We start from the raw sequence: 8,776 nt of genomic DNA on the forward strand, positions 1-8,776 counted from the left end.
ATATTGATCGGTTTGAATTCTTGGTAGTAACAAACGGTGTTTTATCGAAACCACTCAGCTATTTCCATTCTGATGGTAAATGCGCGTTTTACGAGGCAATGTTGCTATGAAATGATAAAAAATCTCTTCTAAAAAAGTTTCTATCTCTGGATGGTGGTTGCGGTTTGGAAAATGAATGGTATCGCACTATTATCATCGCTGTTCGTCGGTTTTCGAGCAATTTTGTTGCGACCATTGGGCATCCTTTAACGGAACTGCTAAAATAGCTCTATTCGCTAGATAAAGTCTATTTTAGTAAGAAACATTTCATAGAATTGGAAAATCTTCTTTCCGCAATAATTTAGAATATAGATAGTTTATAGTAATATAGATCAACTTCACAATGAACTCTAACTAACTGTTTTATAATATCAGTTTCACCATAAACTTTAGTTAATAATTCTTTTATGATACCACTCCCACCATGAACATCATTTTAGGAAAGAATAAAAATTTTTTCAGGATCATCTTCTTATTTCCTTAATTCCAGTACCAGGTTAACTGATTCGTTATTTCAATAATTCGCATAGACTGTTATCTCGGTGACTGATTCCTAAATCGGCGTGATTCCTAAAATTAACTGCGACAGATTGGTCAAGTGGTATTACAAGGATACTGTTACCGCGAACAGGCTGTCGCGTTCTTTGAGATAAACGCGCACGAGCGAACGACCCAGCATATCCTCATCCCCCGGTTGTTTCTGGGACGAGGACGTGGCCGACCTCGAAATCTCTTGAGGTAACGGAACGACCTTGCGCTTCGACGGCCAACACCAGCTGCTTGCCGATGACGGCCGCGCGAATCGAAGTGAACGGTCGATGTTGTTTCCCCTAGACACCAGGCATCATAAACCTCGCAAACCATGCCACGAGCTAATCTTCACGTTACGAACGCCTCAAGAAAGAATATGTATACTGTAAGAGATTTGTGAGGTTTCTTCGGCAAATCTGTACTGGTCTTTTGAATTAGACCTAAGATCTTTTATGTAAACTGATCCTCTTATGTAATCTTATCCTCTAAAATGTTTCTGACCACTTGTTTCAATCCTCGAAGTTTCAAACATCACTCAAAACGTTTAAATAGAGATTTGTCTCATTTTTAAATATTAGGCTAGTACAAAATACTTTTTTGTTTAGATAAGATGTAAGTTGAACATATATATTCCCCTTTTTTAATTAATCAAAGGAATTTCGCATAATCCAATGTACTTTTCCGATAACTAGTTATATTCATTCTTCCAAATTTCTAAGAATTATCAGTTTTAAGTCCAAGACCTGTGACGTAGAATGTATTTTCTAAAGTGGTTTTTCTCTGCGTTTACGTGTTAAGTATCAAAGTTAATTGGAGAATCACTCGAGTTAAAATCCAGGTTCTTGACACGAACGAAAGTGACATAGGAAGAATGATGGGCGTGAAATAACCGCCTGAGGAAAAACAAGCCTCAGCTCTTTTTCTTTATACCGGCGTACATAACCATCAATCCTTACGCTGCTTCTTAGTACATTAAGAGTTACTTTCCCAAGAGGCCGGTGTATTAACGACCATTCGATCTCAAGATCATCCTTGTGCGATACAACCGAATAGACACCTTGTGGTTCGATCACAGGTACCAATCAAAACTTCGAAACCACCGATATTCGACGTAAAGTATCTAGGAAACGAAACACGGATCTCCCTGGAGGAACGTTACGAAACCAGCTTCCCAGGGAGTATGATCAATGGATCTCGCGTGTCTAGCTTCCACGACCAAAATCGGTCCGCGAGCGGCGTCCGTAATTCCGTTAAATGCACGACCAGCGCATTATTCAAATTTCATCGTGTTCCGCACGTGTACACGTGTATACATATTCTTGGCAACAGATACGAGCGACTCCTCGAATTACAATATTCGCGAGCTGAGATTCGTCTTCGCGCGACGATGCACGGAAATCACGGGTAGATCGTTAGATGAATCACCGAGTAGTGGTCACGATGGATCCATGGCACGGGACGAAGTAGAAAAACGACGATCGGCATGCAAATACGAAAGTGAGAGGGCCTGGACTGCATAAAACGAGACGGGCGAGAGTGTTTCCTGTTTGCGAAGCATCACGCTGAAGAAAATGGTGGGTGGCGATGCCTGTCCCATACCGTTAAGGTCAACGTACAAACACAATCAACGGCTCCCCTCTTGCGTAATTCTTAGAAGCGATATAGGCAGGTCGTAAAATCGATCAGAAGTTAGAATTTAGAATTAGAAGTTAGAAGATAGAATGTTTCGAGAATCAAGCCGAATAATTTATGACCATTTGAAGGATATTAAGGTTCTGAAACTTTGAGGTTGTGGTGGACTTTACATGTTGGTTTATATAATAACAAGACGAGTTGATGCTTGTGCCGCCAACTGTAATGTAGTATCGTGGACGAAAGACCTAAGAGATATCGGGTGAACCATAAACAATGTCGCGAGAAAGCCTAACTGCCGATAGGCCATCAATGTATCGTCGGTCCTTCGATAGAATAGTTACGCGGAAAAAAGGCCTACGTGACTCTGGTCACGAACGGTTGTGGAATACGTGCGTGGTGGGGCTATGAGAAAAGACAAAGGGATGCTTAGAGAGAAAGACGAATTGACAGTCAGTGTGAGTTGAGAAGTCAGAGTGTCGTCAGTGTTGTCGAGAGAATATGATCCGCGTGAAAGAAAGCGTTAGAACCGTAGTGACGAGAGTTATAAATTAACTATTTAGTTGTCTTACTTATAGCACATTACTGTATTTAGTTCACATTAAATAACCATCGTTTCCTGTTTAATCAACACCTGTTTAATCCATAACAAATAAATAATAAATAAAATCCTATAGTATTTAAAAGTATTTTTAAATATATAATACAGAATATAGAGTCAATTGTTGTTCGCTCAAAGTCACTCGCTATAAGAATGCTCGCTATTCGTACGCTAGGTATTGCTTGCGTTCGCTCGATACTAACTGTCCTAAAGATCGTGTTCGTTTATTTATACTGGTCGGAGGAAAGTTTAAATTTGACTTCGGTTAACGGTTGCACGTAGCGGCGACATTGTTTCGTCCGGAGTTTGTTTATCGTTACTTTTCGGTCGTCAAGACGGTGTCAATGTCCCGAGGCAAAACAACAACATAAGTTACTCTCGATTCGCATCGTCTTCTAACTCGTGTGCCGCTACAAGATCATACAATGTGAATTTAGAACTCGTTCCTTTGTAGCAGAATAGAATCCTGATTATTAGAATACCATTTAACGGAACTGATCGATTATCAGAGTATCATCTAATGGATTTGAGAATTATCTCTTGTAACAGACACATTCAATATTCTCCCTCTTGTATGTTATATGTGAAACGATATAGCGAGGTCGTCAAATCGATCAGAAGCTGCAATTTACATGTTTCGAGGCCCAGATCAAGGTGATTTAAAACGATTTGAGAGATATTAAGAACATAGATCTTGTTTAGGATCACACAATGTTAATTAACACGTTGACGCCGGCGTGCACCATCAGCGGATCACACGTGTCTGTCCCGTGAGGCGGCGTGCACTATCGATGGGTCACTCGAGTTTGTTCCGTGGGGCGGTGTGTATCGCGATGGGTCACACATGTATTTCACAAAATAAGTAGTACAAAATAGGTTTATATTATTTTATCTCAACATTATAATACACCTGTGATTTTTGGAAGTAGCTAGCATACATATTAGCCTTTTGTCAGTCTATTTTAAAAATTTAACGTACCCTAACACTATTTTCGTCGTGCATGTTCCTTACGCGCGCCGTCGTTCTCGAACGAACACGCATGACTATTTTTTTTTTCCTGTACGAAATTGAAAAATTTTTTGATTCGCGCTATGAACGTTTTTTATAAGAAAATGTTCACAGAATTGCGTGCGATGGTCAGAATCCGCGTTAGATCTCTACTTTTTGAGAAAAATCGGAAAGAGTACAAAATTAGGGTCAAAGCTGGTCCGTCAGCTTTATTTAACATTTTTAGATATATGCAAATTGATATTGCCAAACTATTGTATATTAATGTGTGGCGGCACGTGTCACGTAAACTTGAAACTTAGATTATAAAAGAAAAGAAGGTTGAGTCGTAACCCAACTATTAACTTTCTTTTATCGAACTTTATTATAAATACAATGGTTTTATAGAGGTAAAACGATACTGAATCTGAGAAAGGCTGAACAAGAACTGCCCGAGCTGGCTGAAGTCTCGGCTTATATAAATTTTAGTTTGGGGTAATGTGCAAAAGAGTCCGAAGGTTGGGGTCGATGTCTTATCTCTGATGTGGATCAAGGTGTGTCATACGCTCGGTGTAGGTTATGATGATAAGATGGTGACGTGTGCAAAAGAATTCGAAACTCGGGGGTCGATGTCTTATCTCTGGTGTAAATTAAGATGTGGCTGATGTTACACACGCGACGACGGAACTTTCCGACGGCTTCGCGACACTTGGCAACAATGTATATCGCCGAAGCGAAGTGCCTAATGAGCCATCAATATCCCAACGGTCCTTCCGCCGAATGTTCGAGAAGAAGCCATGCGTGGCAACGGTCGCGGACGCCTAACAAACGCGTGGATAGTGGGGATATTGAAGGGCGACAAAAAAGATGATTCATTCCGTTTCGAACAGCGAAGTGCGAAAGATTTACAGTAATAGCGAAACAAACACATTCGAGAAGCGTGATTGTTAATCGTTGATCGTTAATCGTTGATTGTTGATTGTTAATTGTTTGATAAACTTTTTTGTTGAACATCGAGAGTATTTCTTGGGGCACTTACATCCAACACCACCTCAAATGTATTAGTTGAAGTTCACGGAATTCATGAACCCAACAGGAATTTTATAGCTTTTGTAATTTTGCTATGAATTGAGGTCAGAGTTGAAAAATTGCGGTCGTGTCGGACAGTCTAATCTGACGCTGCGCTGCCCCACGAAGCAGACTATGCATTCGGGCACCCCCTCACAGAGAAAACCATGAATATCGGCGCCGGTGTCACGTAAACTTGAGGGTTGGATGATAAAATAAAATAGCTGAATCGTAATACAACTATAAATTTTGCTTTTATTAAACTTTATTATGAATTCAGCAACACAATGGAATATACACTGAATTAACACACATGAATCACAATTCACTCCAACAACTTTATGTAAAACCTAGTTACACTGATGCGTTAAGTACGTAACCGGTAGAAACTCGGTAAAAGATGTTGACTGTTCTAAAGATAGAAACTGAGTAGTTTAGTGACGATGTTGTGGCGGAAGAAAGCTAAGGGTGGGTGAGTCTGAGGCCACGAGATGAGCCGATTCGTTAAGGACAATTTTGGTTAGGAAAACGAGGGCGATAGACGTTGCTTTTGATTGGAGCACAAGATCCCTGGTGGACTAGGAAGGGTCTTAGCAGGCCTTGAGAGAAAGTTGCTAACGGAAAATACCGAATGTGAGAACTAACTTTCCCGTATCTTCTCGTAGTAAACAAAAATGTAAAGAACATTGGAAATAGAAGATGCTTGTTTTTGGTCTGATGGACCTTAACTATGAAAATGCCAAGACTTATTGGTGGGTCCTTAAGACTATCGAGGATACGCAGTAAGGATGCCATCTTGCCCTCGGTGTGTAGCCTGGTCTCTGTTGTGGATTGAGATTTGATTGATGTTACACCGGTGTCAACATGTTAAGATCTACATAGTTCTTCCCTTATAGCAGAGCATGACGTTATCAGAATACCATTTAATGAAACGATCAACTGTCAATTCAGTGAATCAATCAATTTAGTGAAATTTAGAGATACTCTCTTATAAAAAGGAAGAAATTGTTACATTTTGATTCAACAATTGCTAGTTTTGTTTAATATCGATTTTCGTAATATAATCTAAAACGAATGATTGCATATGGTAATAAAGTTGTACGATTGTCTAGACAGTGTGAATTATAATTATTTCAGATAACTGAAATTCGACTGGCATATCTAACAGAATTCGCTACTTTGCCTCTGTAAAAGAGAACAATTGTAATTCCTTTGTAACTTACATTCAGAAAACTTCAGTTTCATCGTTGAACGCTAACAATGAGAAAAATTGATTTTCAAAAAACTTGTAGGAGTATTCGCATGCATCCATCAGTCTAATTATCGAATTAAGATCACAATTTCAACTAAGGCGTTCACTCTGTAATTAGCATTCCTCGCCATAGATTTTTTTATATTCTTACTCTCATTAGGGATCGGCTCGCTAATTACGACGATAGTTATTCTTAGAGAATAAGATATAATGAACGTAATAATTGATAGAAATAATAGATAGAGAAAGTGTGAGGTGTAATCTATCAGTGATCAGCGAGGGAAGGTTCGTTCAAACAATAGCGCCAATTGTTTCCAAAGGAAGAGTTGATGAAGCGACTTGTCATGAATCGACACGAGCATAGATGTAGATCGAAAATGTTGATAGGACATGTAACCGATATTTTGATAACTATCTACAAGAATATTTTAAGATAAATTAAAGTAGTTATTTATAGAGCGAATAATTTAACGTATCGAAACACTGTGTGCTCCCACGCATGTCCGCGTTCTTGGTGCAACACGATGATCCGATGAAAAGAAGTAGATCGAAAGATCCGGCGGCGAGATGCCCGCGGATTTCCCGTAATGGCACGAGCGCGGTCGCGACGAATCGATCGGAGCCGAGTCTCGTTTAATCTCTGGGAACGCGTTAAATTCAACTTCTAACTATAGTGATATTACAGCATCAGCATGAATTTCCGTACTGTAGAGAGAAAAACACCCCTACGTCATTGTATATCATTTGAAAATACCTGTGTCCCATTAGTATCATATAATACTAAATTATATTTCACTGTATAGCGTATCAAGAAAATACCATTCCATCCGAACGAGCATTCATACGTCGTACCGCAAATTACAACTATTCTTCAGGAAATCTTTAAGCCGATCGTCGATCCCCGCTACAATTATCGTATTAAACGAAACTCTGTATCGATCGGCGTATTAGCATTACAATGTATCATTAGGATGAGTGGCGCGTTATTCGAATAATTTTCATGTTCGATGCGTTACCACGGCCCGGTTAGAAATTTCCTGGAATTATTCTCGATCTCACGGTAATCGTTAAGGTTTAACGAGCATCGATACTAGTACGCGAACGTTTTCGGAGAGCCAGAATGTCTCTATTAAAATTCCACCATTGTTCTTTACGAGCAGCCAGACCTGGATGCTTCGGTGCGTGAACAGTGAACACACTCGACCCCGTACTTATTCGCTTCCTTACCGTACGATCCGCAATGTCACGGAATACTACAATATAATACATAACGATTATTGTCTGCCGTCTGTTCATCCCTCTTCCTATTATTACGTGTCCTTATAGATATGATCGTTCCATACTATTCGATAGAATTCCAGATATTTAACGATTTTTCTGTTGCCTGGAGTTTGAGGTAGGCTCTTTTTTCGAAAAGACAATTTTTTATTACGAGGAAGATATTACGAAGAAGTGCTATGCAATGCATCTTCGGATGAATAACATTTTGACGAATAGGATAATCAGATATACAGACTCTTATGAGAGCAGCTACATCATCCTTGAGATGTTTCATTCGTCAGACAGTTTGTCACAACATATACACTGTAATCATATCCTTACTGGTCGTTCAGTTCCAAGATAAAAGATAGTAGAGAATGCCATGTACATTCTCTTTCTTAGACTAATAAATTTTATTTTCGCATTTAAAGGAAATATTTTATTGGTGTTTCTTTGGCATATCTAATTTATTGGAATGATTAAGTAATAACTTTTTCCCATTGGAGTCATTCTAAGTAGAATAAAATTTCTTCGATACTGTGACAAAATTAATAACTAAAGATGTTAATGGATTTACGAAAATATGTCATTTGTTTCTATTGAGATATGTATAATTTTTGTGCTGGACTAGGTCAAATGCGTAGTACAGGTATTTGTATGTGGATATCAGTGTGTGGAGATATGCGTGTGCGCGGCGACTGAGAAACAGACGAATGTAAACAGTTCAGTCGGTTAACAGTCGATAGAAGGTCGAGTATGAAAGAAAGTGCTAAGACGCGTGCAAGTGTGTATCGATGAATATTCTAGAAATCGTTTATAAAATAAATATGTGTCTACGTTAATATTAATGTCCAGTGTAAATTTACTGTTTCCATAACAATATTTCGACCATCAAGATCCACGATTCTCAACAGTTTCTTAAGAATTCAATAATAGTCATGTACTTATGTAATGAAATTAAGAAGTTTAAAAAAGGTGGAGTTGCATCAGTTTGTCTTCTAAGAGCCTCAATAGTCGTCTGTCGCCTCGAGGCATTTCATGATACACAATCGATTGCTTTGGTGCGTTATGGAAAAGTTACACGTATCGAGTGTTGTATTGCGATTGTTCAAGCGTATTTATACAAGGTCCCGTTACAATTTACTGTTCCGACAGTCTTATTTATTTCATGTCAAGGCACTTCTCGCATTCCATTAGGGAAAATCCGCGGTACACAATAGAAGCTAATGCGCGGACGGTTCACCGGATAATTTCATAAATTAAACATTTCTCCCAGCCGGTAAACGAACAAAGAATCGATGTCTCGTTAGGGAGCAGCGTGCGAGTGCTTAGGTATACGTATTCCGTAACGGGAATCACTGTACGGTGTCCCAACGAAAAATTCGTTGATCTTTATCCATAGAAA

Source organism: Bombus terrestris, chromosome 1, assembly GCF_910591885.1.
Source record: "Bombus terrestris chromosome 1, iyBomTerr1.2, whole genome shotgun sequence".
Lineage (NCBI taxonomy): Eukaryota > Metazoa > Arthropoda > Insecta > Hymenoptera > Apidae > Bombus > Bombus terrestris.